The following is a 24,522-nucleotide window of genomic DNA, read 5'->3' as shown; positions in this document are numbered from 1 at the left end:
ACACCGCTACTGACTAAATTCTACACCAGAATTATACGCAACGCCATCTACTGTCCCCAAAATTATTATTTGTGTGTATGTACTACCGCTGCTTTGCCTGTGCGAGGAATGAATAATCTGAGATTCCGGAAAAAAACCACCATCTCTGTATAAGATCAGCTAACTACCTTCGATTGATAAAGCCCGTATAAAAATTCCTTTCGTCTCAATAACATTCGTACCCAGGTCTCTTCAAATCTTAGGGTGCAAAGTATTTCCACATTTATATTTACAATTATATTTGTTTTCATCATGCAATATTAGTTTATTTCACGAATCGACAAGAATAATCCACAAGAATAAATTTATTTAACACAAATAATAAATAATAGTATTAAATATTAATGTTTTCCCATATATTGAAATCTAAATGGTATGTGAATACAAGAAACAAATGTTTCTAAGAAATAGATGTTTCTATATAAAAGCTCCGAAGTGAATGAATCTAATGGAGATAATTATTTGCACACTGTATTAGAAAAATTAGTTAGAAACAAACATAAATTGGATTTTTCCCCCTTAATTTCCCTTGGTTCTTTCACATAGAATTTCTATCATAGAATTCACAGTATTTCAGGCAATAATATATATATATATATATATATATATATATATATAAGGAAGGGTAGACTTCCAGAAACTAATGCTAATAATCCTAAACAGCATGATTTTGAATGCTGACTATGTAATTAACATGCTGCTGATTATGTTAGTACAGTGTTTTCACAATATAAAAAAATCAATTATTTATCCATGGTGGTACACTAGGTTCTTTTTGAACCAAATATCTTTTTTTTTTCAGTGTCAGCTGTCATTGATGGCCACCCTTAACCATTCCTGACAGCTATTAATTACTCAAAAGGATCTGCGGAGGATATGGCAAATAACAGTTGCTGCCATCTCGTGGTTCCTAGCGCCTAACACTTTACTGTAGGTAGTAGAGTGACTGAGTTTGTTGAGTTGCTAGGTTAAAAATCCCAGTTTTCTAGAGGGAAACCTACTTGCTGCGGCAAAGATCGACTAACAGGTGAACTGGCTGAAATAAAAGATCCGAAAGAGTTTCTCTAGTTGGCCACTGGAATCTAATTTAGAATGCCTTCCTCTTGGTAGTCTAGTACTGTGGAAGCAGACTTCGTTTTTAGAAGGCCACACAGGTACATGTTATTATTGCTTATTATCATCATTACTCTCGTTAGTTATTTTAATCAGTTAAGGTAATAATAAATGATTATTTAGAAGATTAATAATTAATATAACTAATATCATTGTTTAAGTGACTGACATTAAGTATCACTATTACCATTGATAAATAATTAACAGTTCATGCTGTTATTGTTATAGTTATTATTATTGCTGATGTTTCGCCTACTATAAAAATAATGATAATTATATCACAAAGATTAGCAGCATATAAAAGGAACGGGGAATACGCTTGCAAAATTCATTTAAACTTAAATTCGAGATTTTTCAAAGCTATTTGATAGCTGGAAGTAGCTTATCTTATTCTTAATGCATTTAGTACATATGCAGCCGATTGCAGGAATAAAGGTTATTGGAAGAGTAAAGGTCTACATATTGCAACACTTGGGCATGAGGGTCATCTTTTAAAACCACTTCAGATAATGTTCTCTGTTGCAGGGCTTACATAGATCGGTCTGAACGATGTTACGAAATTTGGGACAGTGAATATCGCAGCGATGTTGCTGGCAGTGAAAGAAATAAGTCACGTTTCACTGCTCGTGTGTGTGTTGTGTGTGTGTGTGTGTTCAGAATACCAAGAAATTAATTACTCCTGGCTTCGATGCTTATCTCGAAAGCGACCTACTGTCTCTTCGCTTCAATGTATCAATAAAAATTGAACAAGAAACCAATGGATTAATGTACCCCCTTTACAGATGAGAGTCGTTTTAGGCTTTCCTCCGATTCGAGGCAACACTTGATATGGCGTGAAAGTAGCATTGCTTACCATCGCGAGAATGTTCTTGAAAGACTTAGACACGGCGGTGCTATGGTCATGATGTGGAGAGGCATTATGCTTAATAAAAGCACCGACCTCCAGGTGCTAGAAAAAGAAACTATGATATGGGTAGCGTGCTGGCGACTCGATTCGATTAATATCTTCGGTCTCCAGAAGTATCTCCACTGCTCGTGTACGATGTTGCAACGAAGTTCTTCGACATCATGTTCAACTGTTCCGTGGTGTTGTAGGCGAAGAATTAATTTTTTCTGTGTGACAATGCCACACCACATCGTACACGAGCAGTAGAGATACTTCTGGAGACCGAAGATATTAATCAAATCGAGTCGCCAGCACGCTACCCAGATCTCAATCCCCATAGAACACGTTTGGGACGCAAGAGGGAGACGCATTGCAGCTCTAAATTCCCCTCCAGAAAACAAACAAGGCCTTATCCTTGCTCTGTAGGAGGAGTGGCCAGTTTCAAGACCTCTGGATCACTTGGTGCTAAGCATGGTACGACGTTGTGAGAGCTGCATCGCAGTTCCGAGCGGAGATATTTACTGAAATGTCTTTTCACGTAGTTTTCTGTAAGCACTGTACATTAATTCCTTAACTACTTCCTTAGGAAATTTGTAACTTTTGCAAAAAACGCATTGCAATTTAATTTGTTCGAAATTTATAAAACATTTTTGTGTAATATAACTTATTAGTCTGCTGGCAATAAATTTATGTCCACATTTGGTTGTAGTTATGAAAAATTTTTCATATACAGGCAAAATGAAGTTCGTCCTTAGCTTTTGGACACCAGTGTATATACATCAGGTGTGTAATCTACCCTAATATCTGAACCAAACTGTTATTGTTTTCAAAAAATAAAATTAAATAAAAATAAAAATAAAAAAGATATATCCCACGATGAGTCTTTTGACTCCATGGAGGCCTGAATAATAATAATAATAATACTATATATGCCGGCATACCAGGCGAATGGACGTATAAGACAACCCCTTAATATTTATTTTCGAAATGTTTATTTTGTTCTATACTCACCTTATAAGACAACCACGGATTTTATCCATACGCTGACAGTTTCTTACACCTCACTTTTACTTTAATATGATGGAGGCATAGAAATCACAGTAGGTATTTTTCTTTACTGTAATTTATGAATGACGTCTTCCAATACTAGCCAATCGTATTGTTTATGTTTATATCAGTCTTCGATTTCGTATATCGTAATTTATGATCACCACGCCAGTAAGGTTTCATTAGGATTTAAATGAAAAAAAAAAATACATGCTTACCCTACTGAATATATTTATCAAATACAAATATTTATATACAAAATATTAATGTATCAATATATTCTCATTAACACAATACAAAAGGGAAAGCTTATTAGAACACAGTACATCATGTGTCTGGCAGAACACCTCTACTCAGTGCATTACTGTAGGAGCTTGACGATGTTTTCCATCGACAATTCAAAGGTTTAAAATTTTTTACACGAAGTACAGTACCATCCTGTATTTCAGCATTTTTTTTTCTTTTCTTAAGTTGAAATGTCGTATACGCCGATTCTTTGCGGTAGGTGGTGGATATGTTTATATTTTGTGTTTTTTAGTTGCTATACAAATTCACCCTGATGACTGTCAGAAAATGGGCAACGTAATACTGTACATATTAACAGGAATATCTATAGTATCTTAATAATAATAATAATAATAATAATAATAATAATAATAATAATACATTGAATTTCTAAAGAATATGTTAAAATTTATGACACATCTCAAAATCAATAATCAGATATTTTTTAATTAAAAAAATGTCAAGTAATTAAAAGCTAAACTTATGCAGCTAAACAGAAATAATGTTCATATTATTTTGAGTTCTTACATTTCTTCATGTTACTAAAACTACATTATATAACTTTTGAAACCGTAAAAAAATAATTAAAAAAATGAAATCAAGTATAAAAGAAGTAATATTTTGTGAATATATTTAATAACACAGTGACACTAGTTTAAAATCACTTGGTTCGACTGGTTGAGCACCTGTGCTATAGTAAACAAAGGAACTGCTCTGCAAGTCATCGAACTGCAAACTGCGACAATAGCGCAACGCAATCGCATCGGGAAAAGATGGATACAGGATGCGAGACAAAATTAACGAATTTTGACAATCAATAAAACATTTTTCAACTTGGATGTCAACCAAAGATTACAACATACTTACCAGAGCTTAAAAAGTGAGCGTTAAATCAGAAGACTGAACGAAACCCTAAAGAGGCCGCAACCTCACTTCTACACTTCTTCCCAATATGTCGCTTATACAAAAAAGGAGGGAAGAGAAGAGGGGGAAAGGCTTATGCCCATGAGCACGGATCGTATCATAACAACTTTGCAATATGTTAATTATATGTATATATTTGGAACTTGAAGTTTCTAAAGGCTTAACTAACATTATTAGATTTTTTATTTTTATTTTTATTAGGTTATTTGTGTTTAGAAAAGAAGCTGCCGTACATGCAAAAACTATGTTTACATAATTATCTCCAGTCTGAAATGTGCCATTTTCTGAACAATGCTTGAAATGACAAGGAATAAAATTCGCAGATATTTTAGAGGCTCAGTTTAGTAACTATTTAAAACGACACAAACGTACTATATAATTATTATGCAAGGTCGAATTGACACTGTAGTATAATATTTTGTTATTTAATTACTCAAGAATGTGACTAGATTAAATAATTGATGTTACTTTACGATTCTGTCATTCAGAAAGCTCTTCTTTTCTATCACCGCAGCTTTGTCAGCCACGTACAGTGTGCTGGAAGAAAAGAATCCTTGTCCTCCATGAAAGATGCTACCGTAAACAAACAAACACTACATCAGAGAAAAGTAAAAACTTACGTTTGTCTCAGACTTTCTTCTATAATCCATAGATGGTGTCAATTTGTTATGTACTAAACTTTCCCCGAATCGCCTTTAAAAATCCAACCTTGTAACGGAGTGTGCTACTAAACAAGTACAACGGCGTCACTAAGATTTCGTTTCGACGATGCATTGACAACCAAGGCATACTGCGGCAACAACAGTGATTCTCGGAGTCTGAGCTTGCTCACGTTCCCATAGCAACTAGCGCATAACCATCGACAGGGGTGTCAGACGGAGCCAAATGCTTCTATTTATGTGTCGATTAAGAGTAGTTAGAAGCCACTGCCTACAAGCCAATTTGATTTTTTTCCCCGTAGCAGTAACATAAAAGTTCGAACATTCTTTTTGAAATACTTCTTGATTTGTTTATTTACTTTTAGTATTCCGATCAGTCAGTTATATTAAATTCTTGTTATAAAATTTCCGAAATATTTTATCCTATACATCAGCCCATGCGATTCGTTTTCCAGAATTCAATGAATAGAACAAAATAAATGTAAAAAAAAAAAAAAGAAAGAAAAAAAAATATATCACCGGATGCTTATATTGTACCGACAGAAGGGAAATATTCGAATCTCTCTCTCTCTCTCTCTCTCTCTCTCTCTCTCTCACTCACACACACACACAAATATAAATATACTAAGGACATAATGAAATGTAGTTTGAACGAAATCCTGAACATTGTGATAAGCTTTTTAATTAAATTCCATAGACTGGGATTTATTATGTGTAGGAGAAATATAAATCTTTACGGTTACTGATATTATTAAAAGAATGACGCTAAACTGACAAGGTCAAAAATATTTACTTTTGAATGCAGTTCCAGCCTGTTTAGTTTGAAATTGCATTCCTAAAGGACAAATCATGAAAAATTACTCTTTGAAATGAAAGATCTGTATGGAAAATACTAACGTGTTGTCACAACTTTGTTTATAGGAATAAAACCAGGCATTTGCAACCTTTAAGTGCTCAGTGAAGTGAGCAATGGCTAGTACAGCAAAGTTAAATCACTACTTTATTCCTTGATTTCTCCCGCTAATGTAGCTGATAAATAACGTTCTACGCAAAGGAATATTTAATTATGAAATTAACTCTCCTAGAAATATATATTTAAGATGAATGCTGATGAACTTTCTTTTAAACCAATAGTACAGCATTAAGAATATTTACACAGATATTAAGAATTACGTGTATGTTTTATTATGCAGGAATAAACCCAAATATGAATATTGCCATAACTTATTTATTATTTAAGGCCAGTCGTGATTTGTTGCCGTGAGCATATATAGGATTTTTCTAGTGAGGAACGGTGGAGGTGGGGGGAATACTTTTTTTGTTATTGTTTTGACAACAAAACGAAATTGTGTCGTTTGTCGTTTGACTAATCAGGTTTGTTCATCCTGCGCTGTTAATAATCGACAGTCATTCTATATAATGGATTGATTGCTCATTTTCTAATATTGTGAGTATGCTCTCTGAAATAGCGTTTATTCCTTAGTATAAAATGTCAGAATGGATAGAATGATAAAAGCATTTGAATGGACAGTTCAAGTATTACGGTTTTTAGATATCCACGTAACAAATCTTCAACGAATCCTTTGTAACCTGGAAGAATTTTGTTGAAATGATAAACATAAAATGCTATTTTTTACTTTTGTCTACACGTTCTGTTCATACTAACACGTTAAAAAAATGCTGAAATTCATACTTTTTTCTTTCTTCAGTGAATTTGAATTGCTTGTAAGCTATCAGTAAGATAGGTGGAAGATGAGTTTCATTACCCAGTGTGATTCCACCACTAGCCAGCTTACAGGACACTTGAAGTGGCTTGAAAAAGTTCCATATTTAGTCCCATGAGCGAGGTTTTCAGATTATGTGAAAAAAAAATATAAAAAATAAATAAATATTAAAAAAAAGAATAACAAAAAAAAAAAAACTTATCCCCAGGGTACTAATGTACTGTAGGTTTACACAGAGGCGTAACTAGGGGGAAGGGGGAAGTCCGCCCCGGGAGGCACTTTGAACCTTTTTGAACTTTTGCAGTTAATTCTAAAATACAGTCTCGAGAACTCATTTCCAAATATTATAATACTACTGCGAATTTTCCTCACAGTTGCTGTAAGTGTCACTAGTTGTGAGAGGAAGTTTTTTCTAAATAAAAATAAAATTGATTAAGATTACCTACATTACTATGAAATAGACTTCGCCGATATCATTGACAATTTTGCTAACAGAAAAGCAAGAAAAATAACATTTTAGAATGTTTGAATGAAAGTTTTCTTCAAAAATAAACATAGTGTTTTAATTTATTTCCCTATACGTCGTTTTGACTGTTTGTAGTATTTTTGGTGTGTATTGAGAGGGGCGACAAACTCAGAGATCGCCCCGGGCGACAAAAGCTCTAGCTACACTACTGGGTTTACAGAAACTAGTCGTGATGGAATTCAAGTTAAAAAATGCTATTTAATACAAAAGGAGCAGCTCCATTTTATTCATACAGTTTGACGATGCTCTTTGGCTGGAAAGGCTTGGTTTCATATCCTGCCTAGAAAGCGAGCAACCTGTACATTGGCTTTTCAACTGAAGGTGAGAGTCAGTCTCATACGGACGTGGTGGGGTTTTCCTTTTCCTCACGAAAAGTCGGGTTTTTCATCCTGAAAAAAAAAAAAGTAAACTAGCCAGAAGAACACAGGCAATTATTAACATATTAATACACTAACCATGCTCATAGCGCTATTGCTTCATCCATAATTCAAAGCAACAACATTCAAAAAAAGACAGGAACTAGAAAGTAAAAAAAATTGAAAAACGGATTAGATTTTTTTTCTTTATAATTTGTCGCTATATGATAAAAAGTCATTGATTCAGATGTTGCTGTGATTAACGGCAAATTTGAGTTTGGCGTTAGCTTTACCAGTTTGAATAATCGTGTAAGATAAACTACAGTACTGAAAAAAATAATTAATTAATTAAAAATAATAATAATATACCCAATAAGATTCAATCAAAAAGTTGGCAGATAAGTAAAACAAAAATTGAATAAAATTACTTATTATTTTAAAATAATATTAATTAAATATTAATCTAAATATAAATTTAAATAATAATATTGGATGCCTCTGCAGACCGTAAAAATGACATTTTGTTTTATGCGACTCCCATCCTATAGGATGGGAGTCGCATAAAATCCCATCGTATAGGATGATATGGATAGATTGGAGTTCTGGGCTAAAGAGAATGGATGTCAATTTAATGTGACAAAATGTAAGGTTAAGCATTTTGGAGCGAAAAGATTAGCAGCAGTATACCACATTGGTGTAACTGTACTCCAGGAGATTGATGAAGCCAGGGACTTGGCAGTGCTGGTGGATCGGGAGATGAAGTTTAGGGGACATATTGTAAAAGTGGCTAAATCAGCTCATAAAATCTCTTGGTTGTTGAAAAATTCTTTGACGAGCAGAGACAAGCAAGTAATTGTTCCTCTGTACCGAGCCTTGATAAGACCTCATCTCGACTACTGTGCCCAGATTTGGTCGCCTAGATTTCTTCTTGATGAGGAGGAGGTGGAGAGGATCCAGAGACGAGTGACAAAGATGATAGCAAGTCTATGGAATGAACCTTATGAGAACAGGTTGAAGTTTTGTGGGTTGCAGAAATTGGTTGATAGGCTGAAAAGGAGTGATATGGTTGAGACATTCAAATTGCTGAAGGGTTTCTATAGGATTAATTCAGAGGATATTTTTGGGAAAAGAGTGTGGTTAGCTAGGGTGTTAGAGCTGTGTTCTTTACTTTTAGAGTGGTAAATGAATGGAATAAGCTGCCAGAGTCTGTTGTGGGTGCTATGACAGTGAGTGAGTTCAAGGCAAGGTATGATAGATACTGTGAGAATATCGAATAGTTGTGTAGACATGATGTTCAGGGCCTTCCTCGATGAGTCTAAGGACTCCCTGGAGTCGCCCGTAATAATAATAATAATAATAATAATACTAGTAGTAGTAGTTAGCACTGTGAGTGACCTAAGAATTTTTTGTCTATTTTTATTCTTATTATTATTTTTTTTGGTATTTTTATTTATTTATTAGATAGTCCTGAAGCTTTGCTCTAGAAACTAAACATGGAACTTTTTAAAGCCACTTTAGTCTTCTAATAAGGGAGGTAGTCTCACAATGGGCAATGAAGTTTATTTACCACCTAAAGACAATCAAAAATATCCATATCCACAGCGGGATTCGAATCGCGTATTTATTCTATAGTGCATACGCTAACTACTCAACCAGGCTGCCTATAACAGTTTGCTACAATAGTAGCTCTACACTGCCAGAAGTAAAACCGCTATAAATTCAATTCTAGTCGCCAACTAAAGGAACGTTTTCTAGGCCTTTTTCAGTAGGTACTGAATTAGTCCACTTTTAGCACAGGGAAGTAAAGTTTCCCTCCCAGAAACCTTTTAAACCTTGTAACTAAAAAAAAAATAAATAAAATAAATGATGTAGAGCTGATTCTATTTTAGACAATGATACATAGTCTTAGGGTTAAAGAAACTACTTGATAATGGTAGTTGTCTGCCACACTTTCTTCAACAGACACCTATGAAATCTCTGATAGCGTTTGGCCAACTCTCATTGACAGCTAGTGGTGGAGTTGGCTGCTAACTCCCTTAAAAGAGTAAAAGCATTAAAGAATTTTTTATAAATAGTATTCTTTTTAAATTTTTATTGTGGTTTATATTTTTATTAACATTTCAATAGTATCATTATTTAACTCACTTAAATAATAATAATTAAAATAAAAAATAACCATTGTGGTTGTTTTTATTATTTTTATTATTATTTAAATAATATTATTTAAATGAGATCTTTGTAGTCCTGTTGAAATATTCTTTGCAAATCCACAGCACTAGGCTGTCAGAAGAAAGACTTTCTTAAGTTCGATTCTAGTCGCCAGATTAACTAACCCGGTTTACGCGTCAGTAATCTCTCACACAGGCAATCCGTTTTTTTTTTCTCCCAGAAACTCGGGATCTTCATTGTAAATTCAAGAAAACAGATCATAGAATTCACAGTATTTCAGACAGTTAATATACAGTGTTAGAGTTAGGGACCAAAACGCGATAGCAGTTGTTTGAATGCTCTCTTCTCCGGGTTCTGCCAATTAATACATTGTCGTGAACCAGCTGTTCTGTGATTGGCTAAGGGTGGACCTGTCTGCCTACTGTTCTTCAAAAAAAAAAATTACTTAAGGCTAAATGTAATGTCCTCGCATATTGCCTTTGGGGAATGAAAGGCATTAGGAGATTGCTATTATCTCTCATCTCAACTTCTTTTTACCCTCTTTTACCTTGTGGTGTCGAGAGTTTATTAATCATCGTCCCTCAAACCGTTCACCGGATAAGGTGGTCAGCCCTACACCCCGGTGTATCGAATATCCTGTAGTGTTGAGTTCTCAAGGTCGGTTTGCCTGATTTGTGGGATGAAAAATCCCAGGGAAAAAAGCCTACTGTCCACGCCCAAGACTGGATAACTTGTCCATGGCTGAGGAAGATCCTTCAGATCCTCACCTCACCGACGGGAATCGAACCTAGGACGCTCCTTTCCCAGGCATATTGTTGCAAAGTGCACAGCCACTAGGCTAACTGCACAGACACTGCCATTATTTAAATATTAATTTAAGTATTAATAATATTATTTAATTACTTGCTTTTTTATGTTGCCCCATTCACAGTAGGTTTTAGTACAGTTTGTATTGTGGGTAAGCTAAGGATTTTTTTTCTATTTTTATCAATTTTGGATTTTTTTAATATTTAAAGTTATTTTTAAATACATAGTCTGGACATCCTGCTCTAAAGACCAAACGTGGAAATTTTTCAAGCAACATCAGGCCTCCAATAAACAGGGCGGTGGGTCTACACCAGGCAATGAAATTCATCTACCACCTAAAGACAATCACAAACTTCCATGCCCATGGCGGAATTCGAACTGTTGTCTGGAGGGTATGCTAACTATTCCACAACCAGGCCAGCAATATAAAAGATAGGAAAAAGTGTGGAGGACACATACAGTACACATGTATTTAAAAATACATTGGTAATGTACACGTATTAGTTACTCGTAGCTACCCATGTATTCTGCATCAATTACTTACTACTTACTTATCTTCTTCGTGCCTCATGGTACGTAAGGCCAAGATCCCTTTTCAACAATTATTCTGAAATTTCTATGCCACTAATTCTGATTCTTTCCATATCTTCTAACTAACCATTCTACTTTCCTTTTCTGCCATTCTCTGTCAAGTTAATTTAGTTCTTCCTCTTTTCCTTTCTTTCTTTCTTTCTTTCTGAGATCCGTGCCAAGGCTACTCTTTGAATCTCTCTCTCTCTCTCTCTCTTGTCCATTCTGAGTTCATGTCCGATCCATTTTGATCTATGTTTTTTTTTTTCTTTCATTGAGAATGCTATTTTGCTCAGTCAGTCCGTTTATAAAATTCATCGTTTGTTATAAGGTGGGGGCCAAAATATTTCTTAATATTTTATGCAGAAATTTTGTTTGAAAACTATTTAATTTAGCTTCCAGTTTTTTTTTTTTTTTTTTGGCTCAGTTTCCATGTCTCTGATCCATATAATAATATGGACTTAACAATATATCATTTTCTGGAAGCAGTATTTGCTTTTATCAATCTTTGCATTATATCCTTGTCAGTTACTCCTTAAGTATCTACATTCTTAACTTTTTCTACTGCATTATTTACTGATTTTAATTTCTTTGTGGCATTTGCTGTTCAGTTTAAGATATTTTGTTCTAGTCATATTCATTTTAAGACCAATCATTTCAGCTATTTTATACAAGTCTTCCAATTTGGCTTTTATATCAGTGTATTTTGATGATATCAAGATTGTCATCAACATATTTTCTAACTTTAGCATAGAATTCTATTTAATTCCTTTTTTTTTACACCAGTAAGCTTTCTCATAATGCAATCTGACATGTTAAACCAGATATTAAACAATCCTGTATTACACCAGCCTTATCTCAGACTATTCAGATGTTTCTGAAGAAATAACACAACTTACTTATTATAGATTTCTTTGATTATTCTCATATTTGTAAGGAATGCCATTAGCTTCTAATAATTAACGATAATGTTTCTCTATCAATACTCAAATTTTTTAGCAAAATCTATAAAATTTAGGCATGCTGTGCTTCTAAATTCTATAATTCTATACTTTATTCAAAGATGTTCGTTAATGTAAAAAAAGTGATGTAAAGTACTCCCATCTGTTCTAAAACCGATTTGTGCATCATGACATGATCAAGTTGGAAATTCGAGAATCTGAATTTAACCCTGTTTCTATCCTGTATAATAAAAATACACTATATTTTATTTATTCTTCTACATTTATAAAAGACTGGAATGGAAAATGCAAAAGCAAATTGCATATTATAAGAGAAAGGTGGCAGTAAAAAAGAGGAAGAATCTTCTGTTGATTCGCTTGTTGCTGCAAAAACAAGAAGAAAAATTCCATGATTAGTTTATCAATTGCAGGGTAATTTGGAAAACGACTGTTATTCTTACTCAATTTACTTCTTCTCATTAAAATTCATTTTCAGTGAATTTAAAATGAATCATTTAAAATGTTTAAAATTACTTTGAAATTTTTAGAAAATTTGGCGTAAAATAGATGCCTAAAGAAATAAATGAAAATAAAATAAATAAATCAGCTAATCCTTTTATTCCCTTATAGAGTAGGCGATGCCTTTTAATACTACCTACCCTTTTGGAGACCGAGTGGGCCGTCTAATCTCCACCGGTAGTCAATCAGAGATAGCTGGCCCAAGACTATCACCAATTATAAGCAGAAACCGATTAAGAGACAGGCAAACAAGTGCTGCCATCTCTTTGCTAACTCTGGCAGGATATGTTTTGGTCTGAAATAATGTGTGTTCTACAGTCGATTTGTTTGAGTTTACGGACCGAAAAACCGAGTTTCCTGGAGAAAAAAACTAGTTTGCCCGTGCAGAGATCAACTATCTCGGGAACTGGTCGAAGAAAGCTTAGATTAAATTCCTCCTGTCTGCGACTAGACTTGAACTTAAGTCTATCTTCAAGCGCCCTAGTGCAGAGAATGCAAGCGCCACTTCCACTAAGTTCTACAGGTCTTTTTCCTAAAGAAATCAAGCAGAAATATTTGATGAAAATGAAGTTTTTCATCAAATATCAAATTTCATCATCAAATGAAACAAAAGAACCGTAATGAGAAGTGAAGAATATTCGTATTAGTAATATTGTATATAATTTAGGTTAGAAGGGTGACTGAATAGTAAGGAAGGAAAATTTATGACAGGAGCAGAAACTGGTATTATAGTTCAGGAATAATCCCAACTAATTCTTTCATGATATTGCCAGAAGAGGAGAAGTTATTGCCGATGAATGATTATACTAGATGGAAGACGCGATCGAATGACCACAGCGGACACCCTGCAAACAGCCATGGCACACACCTTAAGATGTAAGACTTTTCACTGCGATCATTGCTGCAATCCTAAGGGGCATACTCCCCACAAGCATACTATGGCGATCAATGGGATTTTTGACCATTTTTCCTGTAGTCATCTAACAAGGTCCTGGACTGTTGTTGGTTGGACGTCCCTTGACCTTCCAAGACCCTCTAGTTTATCCCACAGATGTACAATAGGGTTGAAATCAGGCCTCTGTGGTGACGATCATATCCACAAACCGCAGCCTTATGACACAATGCATTGTCTTGCTGGAAGAGACAATGGGCAGTTCTGTAGAAACACCAGAAAGTAGGAAGCACTGCATTGTTCAGAATGTTCAGATACCTCTCGAAGCAGATTTCGTGGCATCACAAACAAAGGTTCGAGGCCAAACAGGACTACACCATCACACCACCACCTCCAAATTTCGTAGGTGGAGTTAAGCACTCTGGTAAGAGATGTTTACTGGTCATCCGCCACACTCACACCCGTCCAATTGCTCGTTAGAGGGTGAAGCGTGATTCGTTTCTCCCTAACACAGTATTCAAAGCTTCCATGTCCCACTGTACATGTTCTTAGCACCACTGAACACTATTCTGCATGTTGGTTCAGGTAATGTGGACTCCCATGCTACCATCTCAGGATGGTATCACTGATTGGTGACTTGGGATAGCCCAATTTTGCAATAATTTTCTAAACAGATAGACCTGCAACATGCATCCTATATATTTGAAAGGATACCATCATATCATGTCATACTTTCAAACCCCATCAGTTTCCTTCTCTCACCCATTTCACTTGAGCACAGTTGCACTGACTTGGGAGCATCATGTTCCTCCAACTTATATCGGCTTCAAAACCATGACTTCTTTCATTACCTATTTGGGTGTCCGTTGACTTTTTTCCAAGCAGTGTATAAAAATTAGCCCACTTACCATACGAAATGTACTGTAATGTACATGTCTACCTACCAATTGAGGTTTTTACATATTATCCTTCTTAGCACCCTACGGTCACGTTCTGCAGTGGACAACTGCAGTGAACAACTCACGTGTAGTGAGTTGTCCACTGCAGGTCTCTCTGTGCAGTGCATATAAAAATAATAAAAAATCCTTAACCCACTTACGACAAGAAATGTACTATAAATTTTCAAATAATCTTTCTTGGGCGAGAGCAACATAAAAAAGAACATCTTTCCCGCCGACTCATCTCTTTCAAACTAAGGGCTGGACTGCATTTCGATCCATCCCCTCAATTTCATTCAATGTCACTCAATTTCATATCCCTTTCTTGATTGCATTTATTCTCAAATTCCATGGACGCTCTTTCTCCCTCTCACCACCCTCCAGAAAATGAAAATCTACTAATGTCCTATATAATCTTTTCAGAAGTTTATAGGTCTCTATCCTATTATCCCTTTCTCCTGTTTGCTAGCATCTGCAGTCCATAAATTCTCAGTCCCTCTTCACAAACAACATTCTGAAGTCCCAATGCCACTTTGTCCTGGAACTATTTATTTTTCATGAAAATGTTATAAAACCATTTCTATTTTTTTTTTTGTATGCTCACATAGATCTGTATCTTGTTGCTTTGAGTCCAAACTCAAGTATGTTAACTATTGAAGAGCACATACGTTAAACCTGCATCTAATATAAAGTTTGTGGTTATAATATTCTGAAAATCATGGTTCTCATATATTTGATATTAAAGGAAGAAAGCAAAGCAATTTGAAGTGCCCTATTTATTAATTTTTCCAATTAGGTTGGTTAGAAGAATGCTAAATAAACGAGATTATATTAATAATCCCATTTACTTAGCATATGACTTTAAAAAATTCCATGTGTCTAGAGCAGGGATTCTGGATTATCTGATGCCTAAGTTCATCCACTCTACTAAGGTACTATATGAAATAAAATATATCCTGTAACGAGTTTTATTTCTAAGGACAGAAGGTGATGCCGGTTAGCCCTACCTATCTTTTACAGAATTCTCATCCAAGTACATTTTTAGACAATCACTGATAGCTAGCTCAAGGCAATCAATAATTTATACCTTGCATCTGGTGTAAAATAACTCATCCTGAAAAAGAAATAGAAAATTATAATGACAATACAGAATTAATAGAATCCAAATACAACTTGACATGTGTTAAGTAAATTGAAATGAGACTAGACATAATTCCTATTTTCTTTTTCGGTGAAAACTGAGGCAGCACGATTTCTTCCAAAATAAAAATAAAAAAATAAAAAAACTGGAAAATAAGGACAGCCATAAGAAAACGTTTGCATTTAATGTGGTGCAGACAGTGGATCATAGAGTGTAGTGTAGTGTAGAGTGATGACCTCTGCAATGTTTCTTCAGACAGTAGATTTTATATCCTATCTAGCTTTTGGAACTGTAGTAATGATTATTCACAAAGTTTATTTTTCTGATCAAATGTACATAATATTTATAAATATATTGAAGTACTATATCACCTTTTCTGTTCACTACATATATATTTAGTACGGAAGTTTGAGTAAATGATGTTATACGAATATATAACATCGGATACGCGGATACGCTAACGTATCCGATGAATGGGTATCCGCTCCTCAGTGAAAAGGCTGCAGGTTCGAATCCCGCCGTGGGCATGGATGTTTGTGTTGTCTGTGGAAATACTAGTGGCGGTGGTTAGTTGTGGTCAGTTGGCGGATTGAGTGGTTGAGACAGAGTTGTAGAGCAGGTGCCCTCCCTCGATGAGTCTTTGGACTCCCTGGAGGTGTCTAATAATAATAAAATAATAATAATATATAAATGTTAATAATAAGAATGTATTTAAATATTTTTTTTTCATATATATGTTGCCGGCCTGTTTGGCCGAGTGGTTAGCGTGTCTGCTCTCCAGTCAAAAGGCTCCGGGCTCGAATCCCGCCGTGGTCATGGATGTCTGTGAAACCTAGTTATAGTGGTGAGCGGTAGATGGTGTTGGTGTAGTTGCAGTTAGTTGTAGTTGAATTGGGTGGTGGAGAGAGAGAGCTGTAGAGTAGGTACCCTCCCTCGATGAGCCCTTGGACTCCCTAGAGGTGTCACGTAATAATAATAATATTTACAGTGATTCATTTAATGTGCTTGTTGGTAGACACGTTATTGGACGATGGTTACTTGGGTCCACATCTTTATCCTTCATGAAGAGAAAAGTACGCCCAGATATCATTCAGTCTTCAACTGAGCCTGACTGCAACAAATAATTAAATTCTTCTATCATTCGACCATTTAGACTGGTTAGATGCTTTAACCAGACTGAAAAAAAATGACATTGGTTCAGTCCAAATTGCATATTTTGGACATATTGAACTCTTTAAGTTGCTCAGATAAACTCGAAGTTTGTTGACTTTTCGTTCCGACCGGATTTTCCATGGCGCAAATTGTTTCATCTTCGGCTTTTTCTCTTGCAATTTGCAACCAAGCTTCATTATAATGATATAAGCTGTGCTGTATAGGAGCTGATTTGTTTCCTTTATAGTGTTGGTTGTAATGGCGTTTATCACAGCATTTACGTCTAAGAAGAGCCGATTAACTTAAGATTTATGTAAGGCTTTTAATGTTGGTAGTTTTATACAGTAATTTCTGGAGTTCATATGTTCCAGTGTTCCCGACTTCATTTTACACTGTACTTCTGTCAAAACATTCTGAGGTATGTCATCAGCTGAATTGAATGTCGATACATCTATATTTCCTGATGATTTGCTGTTACTGGAGTTGATGGTTTATTATGTAACTCTTGCTGCTCAAGTTCAATAAATATTTTGTTGCAGAAAATGAAATTCTTTTGGTCCATAAATCTTTGTTCTGTTATTGCAGATCTGGAAGTTTTTGTTTCCAAATCATTGCATAAGCTTTCTAAAACTCCGTTTTTCTGTGTAAAAAAAAAAAAAAAAAATCAGCTAACGCCTTTTTATTCCCGTATACGGGGAGTAGGCGAGGCCATTTAGCCCTATCTAACTTTTGGAGACTGAGTGGGCAGTTCAATCTCCACTGGTACCAATCAGAGATAGATGGCCCAAGACTATCACTAATTAAGCGGTACTCAGTGAAGAGAGACGGCTCAAATGTGCCGCCATCTCGTGGTCCCTAACCGTAACACAATATATTTAATGTCTGAAAATAATGTGGGTTCTACGGTCGATTTTCTTGAGTTTACAGGACGAAAAACCCGAGTTTCCGGGAGGAAAAACCTGCTTGCCCGTGCCAGAGATCGACTAACTCGGGAACCGGTCGAAAAAAGGCTTAGAAAAATTTCCTCTAGTCGCCGACTAGACTCGAAACCAAGTCTTCCTTCGTGCGGCCAAGCGCCGTGGTTGGCAAACGCCACATCCACTGAGCTACACAGGTTTTTCTGTGTTGATCCATAAAAACATTTCGTAAACGCCCACATAACGATTCCTTTCGTCACGACGAGAATCGAGCATGAAGAAAATCGAAGCTATATTAAATATAAATTTACAAGATAACAAAGTGGAAATTTTAAAGAACATCTCAATCATTACTTCATTGCAACATCCAATAACAAAATAAAAATAAAACTGAAAATAAATTGACGGCGGATATGTAAAAATAATAATCAAAATGTGATGAAAACGAATTATGTTATGATGCTGCAATATATACATTTTATGAAAGATTATTTTAATTTTTCGTAGAGCGCAGATTTTCCTTTTTCTTAGTTTTTAATTGTTTTTTGAGAACAGAATTGGGACTGAGTTCAGTTATGTTGCATTAGGATATATTTTTGTTGAGGAAAACAAGACAAAAAGAAAATAACAATAACGCATGGGATAATTTCGTAAAGGATTTTGCCAGCACGGTAGCGTGGTGCTTACTCGCGCCTTCTGTGATGTGATAAAATTTATGTTCGTATCATATTTGTGCTGAAAGGTACTTTTATGTATTTTGTGGAGCACGTTTTTGTTTCGTCAAGTTAATCACGTAATCAGTTGTCTTTAACTTCATAGAATTTGTTTCAGACTATATAAACTGTTTGTTTCTCTTGCAGTAACATGGTTCACTGGTTACTTGTGCTGTAAACAAACAAATGCGGGAAAGTTTGAAATTTTATTTTATTTGTTTTTCACATATACGGTAAGTACACGTAATCATCCCGGCGAAAAGTCATGCTAATTAACAACGCAGACTTTTTTTTAAGCATTATTCGCAATATATTTTGTTTTCAGAAAAGTAAAGTATCTATAGCTTAACAAATATTCGAAAATAATTTTCATCGTAACTTGACGCATGTGATATTCTGCGATATATGTTATTAAGAACTTCGCTCGAGCACTAAATTTCAAGTGTACAATGATAAAAAAATTGTCATGAACAAGAAATGTAGTTACTCTTTTTAGCAAAAAATTGAATTGCAGAGTCGTCGATTATGCATGCTTCCAGCTGTGACATGTTTTTCAACCGTGCGAAAGAATTTAAGATTATTTCTCCTACCATTTTACTGGCTTTCTAATATATGTGTTTTTCTTTCAATTTATTAACTCTAGATTAGCTTAAGGAAGGAAAGGTATGTATTCACTTTTGTTTATTTTCATGTTTTCGGGAATATTGCATAGTTACACTTTCTTTACTATGAAAATATCTCTTTATTGGGATGGCGAAAGTGAAATGCCTGAGCCTCTCTTGGAGTGCTTGTTTAGACGGACATAGTGATTTACTATCAAAAGAAAGCTCAGACTATTAATTATTGAATACGCTAAGTTATCTACTAAGTTACCCACCAATGGGATAAATAATTCGTTAGGAGCAGCAGACTAGAGAAAAGACATTTATTACTTATTAATAAAGTCATCAAATGTTGATAAAGGGAATCTTAACATCTAGATTCATTCTTTTATGAGCTTAGTGGTTCATCCATTTTAACAGTGTGAAAATGTCTGGTTGTTTCATGTAAGAAACTAACCTTATCATTATTTTAAGTCATCGAATGTTGACTTCCACTGTTTCATGACCATACACAAAAAAATGCATATGGTAATAGATACACAATCCAGAAATGCATATGGTAATAGATACACTTCACCAGAACTAGTGTCTGGTGAAATGCATAACATCAATATTATTATTGATTAAGGACTTAAGGTTGGCAAGAATTGTGGTCAGAGAATATAAGTGCACATTTTTCTGACTTATAAACTTCTTTAAAGTGTATAAAAATATAGGAGAATAAAAAAAAGGGAAGAAATGTTTGAAAATTAATTAGGGCAATATTAAAAATAAAAGGAAAAGAAAAGCTAAGGAAGATGAATTGTAAATGAAAAAAAAATTGGTAACTCTTCTCTTTATGAAGACTCATTCCACTCATTAATCTGCTGTTCATCTTTGTGCCTTTTCTAGAGGTATTTTTATGGATGGTGTTTTGCTGAACTGGTCAATACTGTTCCTTCACTTTCTCTCAAGCTCATAAACATGCTAGCTGCTGCTGCTATTCACTTTCTAATTCAAAATGTGTCCAACCAACTTTTCATCCTCCTCTTTCATATTTGTTACTTCTGCCCTCTGAAAAACAACCTCCAGTTATTCAAGAAACTTAACCAGTTAATTCTTTCTTGACTGCTTGCCCATACATGGCAGTGATATGCTAAAGGTTTTGCATCTCTCATGCAAGATTTGTATGAAATGCAAAAAAAAAAAAAAAAATCTTGAACTGTATCAACATAAAAATTAAAAAATAGCAGCTTCAGAATTGAATCATGTGGTATATCACTTATCTTCCTTATTGACACATCTCTCTCCCTATCGCAACCTGCTCACATCTTTCAGCTGTAGCATGAAAAGGAGTTGGGTGGAAAGAAGATCAGTGCTGCTTGGAGCTATTTAAAAACTATTTAGTACAAGCAGTGTCTAAATGTATTCCAAGGGTCAGAAGGTTGAAGTGATTCAGCATGCAGAGAAAGAAGTCGTTATGGAGGCAAAATAAGAGGAGTGGTAATAATCAATTTCATGAGGAGTACAAAGAACAGGCAGGGTGAATGACTCATCAGTAAGGGTAGCAAAAGTGCAGTATGAGCAGCAGTTGGCTAATGAAGCCAAAAAAAAAAAAAAAAACAACTAGAGAATTCTTAAAAAAGTGTTGGCAATTGGTTGGTAGACTTCTATCACCCTCTTTTAGAATAAGATGTATATGAGATTGCTTCCATGCATTGGATACCAGATATATTATTATTATTTTGGTAACTTCCATGGAGTCAACAGAGTCATCATGAGAGGCCCATTCAACCAGCAACATGTCTATCATAATGAGCTTTGAATTTATTTACACTACCTGCATTCACAATGCACTCAGGCAATGCATCTGACTCCACAAAAAATCTACTCCTCACACCCTTCTTCACCACATCTTTATACAACTTCCAGTGATGGCCTCTCATTCTTCCCATCTTAACATCCACTCTTTTAATAATTTGTTGTGTATTAATGTAATAGAATCACTTAACTAACTTTGAATGTCTCTATCATATTTCTTCTTTTCCTCCTATCCACCAGCCTCTGTAATCCACGTTCTCTCAAACACTTTTCATAACCAACAGTCTAGTGTTTCCACATCGCAATGAAAACTAGGTGACCAAATCTTAGCACAGTAGTCCTCCAGTGGTCTGACGAATGCCTTATATAAAGACACCACCACCTCCTTATCCCTACATGTCAGTGTACTTTTTAGCATAGCAGTAGTATGATGTGCAGTCTTTGCAACACTTGCGATGTGCCCTCAGAACTTCAGTCCACTGTCTACCATCACTCTAAGATCATGAATCTCATCCACTTCCCCCTGAAGTACAGCTTCTCCAATACAGCATGTAGCTTTATATCTCTGTATCCCAAAGTATAACTGTACATTTATTAATACTAGAACTGCAACCACACTCATGTGTCCAAGCTAAAAGTCTATTCAAATCTTCCTGTAGAGAATTAACATCAGCACTACTCCTGATAATTCTACCTAACTTTGCATCATTAGCAAACATTTGGAGATTCCATGTCAATCCACATGCAGTGTCATTGACAAATAAGTAAACAGTAGGTGCCCAAGAACAGAACCTGAGGCACACTACTGGTCATCTTCCTTTTTTGAGATACAGCTTCATCATACACAACTTGCTGGTATATTATAAATTATATATACATATAATGTAAGAAGTGTATACATGTGATTGTGTGTGTGTGTGCATATATAAAAAATAAATTATAGAGACGATGCAGGACTGCTGTTAGCTCTGGAGCACAGTGTTTGAGAATAATTGGCTAGATGCCATCAGGACCAAAAGACTTTAATATCCAAGTTATTTAATAGTTTTTTGGTTACTTTTTGGCAAAAAAACTATAGGAGGCATATGGTGCTTGGATTCCAGTATGGTAGGTAGCAGTTTACCTTGGTCATCTATGCAGGAGTGCGAGTTTTTAAAGAGTAATACGAGGATGTTAGATTTATCTTTGGGTGTAGTAATAGTGGTTCCATCAGGATGAGACAGGTGGAAGTGCAGGAGAGCAGAGGTTGCATCCAACAGCTTAGCAAGTGACCAGAAGGCATGGCTTCCATTTGGCGAGTTTCTGGTGTTTGTAAAATTGGATTTGGATCTACCAATGACTGACTTGTACATGCTGCTTGTTTTGGTATTGGCAGAGTATGAAGCTGGAGTTCTTGATGTAAGCTGAATATTTTTTTTTGACTGCTTTGATTCATTTTCATTTGAACCAAATGCAAATATTACATTTTTTAGCATCTTATATACACATTTGACATGGCACATTAGCTTATATTTTTATATAGATAGATATATTGTTATTGTACATTTGCAGTACAAGCACATGAAATATTTCTTTTAAGATAAAAAAAAAAAATCTATTAGTCTTAACACATTTTAAATTTGTTTTCATTATTCTATGGCCCCCAAGTGGGCCGTGCCATGGCCCACAGTTTGGGAATTGCTGGTCTAGGGTATGTGGCCAAATGGAGAACACGTCATCAACAAAGCATAGCCAGACAGTGGCTCACATCAAGAACCTGGAGTTCTTGATGTGAGCCATATGTAAGCTGAATATTTTTCTTTGACTGCTTTGATTCATTTTCAGTTGAACCAGGGCTTGGAAGGAGGATAGTGATTATGGGTTGAAGGCAGTGGTGAGCTGTAGAAATTTCAACAAAGGGCTCGCATCGTTGAGCAAAAAAAGAAAAAGAAAAAAAAAGCCGTATTTCACACAAAAACTTTTATAATACAGCTTGTGTACAAATTCCAATAAAAAGTATGAGAGGACAATCAACCTCTAAAGGCTATAATTTTTAAACAAATATTTCATGATCTAAACATGAAATATTTGCACACAATCAACCGTGTTAATTTATCTTGCATAAGAAAAACATTTTTTAACTATCAAAATATAATAAGAATGAAATCTTTTATAAAACATTTGATTGGCTACTGGTTTTACCATATGATTGGCTACCAGAAGGGAGAAGGGTAAAGATAGCGCATGTGCTTATTTTATTTTCAAACTTGGGTGCATTCGTTATAGAGGAGTTGAAACAATAATTCTAAATAATCTATACACTGCCGAATAGACTAATTTTTGTTAGGTTACCGTATGAGTTTGTCGCTTAATATGTTTAAAAAAAAATTTTTTTTAGAAAAAATAAAGTAAACAAGAAGAACAAGGGGCTCGCAAATTTGAGAAAAATTTAACAAAGGGCTCGTGCGAGCCCCTTATAGCTCACCACTGGTTGAAGGCCTTCATACTAGTAAGAATAATTTCTCTGATTCGTTCACAGTAGGTGAGTGGAAGCAGTAGTGAGACCAATGAGACAAGGAGTAGAAATTTTGGAGGTCATCCTAATTTGCTGTTTTGTAGTGCCAGAGGATGTGAGGTTGGAAGTGAGGAAACTTGTATGAGTTTGTGGTATGAGTTGCTGAGAGGAGAGGTGACCTCTACAATGTATCTAGAAGGGCAACTGGTCAAAAAGACATCCAGAGTATTTGGAGAGCAAAGAGATTTATGAGGGATTTGAGTGGGTAAATGTACAATTTGTGTTCATTACTTATAGCAAAGAATTTCTACTTCTCTTCCTGCTTGGTCATTGGTATTGGAGTAGGGGAGCTAGTTGAAATTGTGGATGAGGTTGCCCAGGATGATGACCTCAGTATTTGGATAACTGGATTGCAGGTGGTCAAGTTTCATGGAAAGGAATGTGAAGCGATCTGAATGGCTATTCGTGTTTGGAAACCACTTGATCCTGATTTATGTTCATGCGTAGATCTACACTTTTTACTGTGTAAGCATTCCGAACCGAAATTTTATGGAATAGGTTGGTTACTCCTTATTCCTGGAGGTGTCCTATGTCTGTAGAAGTGTGTTCACGGGGTTGGTTTGCCTGCTTGCAGGAGGAGGAAAAACCCCAGATAAACTGGGGAGAAAAACCCTGCAGTCCATGCCCAAGACCAGCTAACTTGGTTATGGCTGAGGAAGATCCTTCAGCTCCTCATATCAGCGATGGGAATCAAACGCAGGGAATCTCCTGCTTTTGAGCCAGAGAAGGTCAAAAGCAAGAGAGTCTAAATTGGCCATTCTCTGGCAGGCTGTGTTAGATTTCACAAAGGCAGGTGGCACCCTTGTGTTGAAAGGAATCATGAAGTGTGTAGTTTGGGCACTGGAGGTAGACAGTAGTAGATGTAGCTGCGATCTGGGTTTCTATCATAAATAAGATGTCTGATCTGGAAGACTGATTAATGTGGAAATCATTTATGTGTATGTTAATGGCATAGGTGTTTCTCCTCACCATTCTGAAGTAGGGTGAAGATATCTAGTGAATTTCAATGCTATCAAAAAAGTCTTCTTATTACCTGGAGAAAAAAAATACCCTACTTCACTCTCCAATACTTTTCATAATATTCTGGTTTTCATCGAATCTAGCTTATCCTGAACTTACTTTAAATACATTACATAGACTCCTCAGCTTCCAAAAAAAACTTTTTGTTTATACCACTGCTTTTCTGTCCAGTTTCCCATAATGATCACTTGTTTTGCAGTTGCTAGATTAATTTGCCTAAACATATCC

The 24,522-nt window shown here is 35.4% G+C and overlaps 1 protein-coding gene across 2 annotated transcripts in view; it reads left to right on the top strand.

The window, feature by feature from the left end:
• The first annotated feature begins 18,291 nt into the window (after positions 1-18,291).
• Nup37 (nuclear pore complex protein Nup37) overlaps positions 18,292-24,522 on the top strand; it is an 88,224-nt gene continuing 81,993 nt past the window's right edge. Inside the window, exons 1-2 of one of the 2 annotated variants that reach the window (XM_090406480.1) lie at positions 18,292-18,347; positions 18,466-18,551. The gene's annotated coding sequence lies outside the window, so the exon portion shown is untranslated. Of the gene's footprint in view, positions 18,348-18,465; positions 18,552-18,641; positions 18,982-24,522 lie in introns of those variants that run through there. The other variant, XM_090406481.1, reaches the window with a different exon arrangement.

Source organism: Typopeltis vanoorti, chromosome 16 (genome assembly GCF_054136105.1).
Source record: "Typopeltis vanoorti isolate ZY-2024b chromosome 16, IOZ_Tvanoo_1.0, whole genome shotgun sequence".
Taxonomy (NCBI): Eukaryota; Metazoa; Arthropoda; class Arachnida; order Uropygi; family Thelyphonidae; genus Typopeltis; species Typopeltis vanoorti.
Note: the sequence above shows the minus strand (reverse complement) of the source record. Positions and strands in the feature narration are given on the sequence as shown.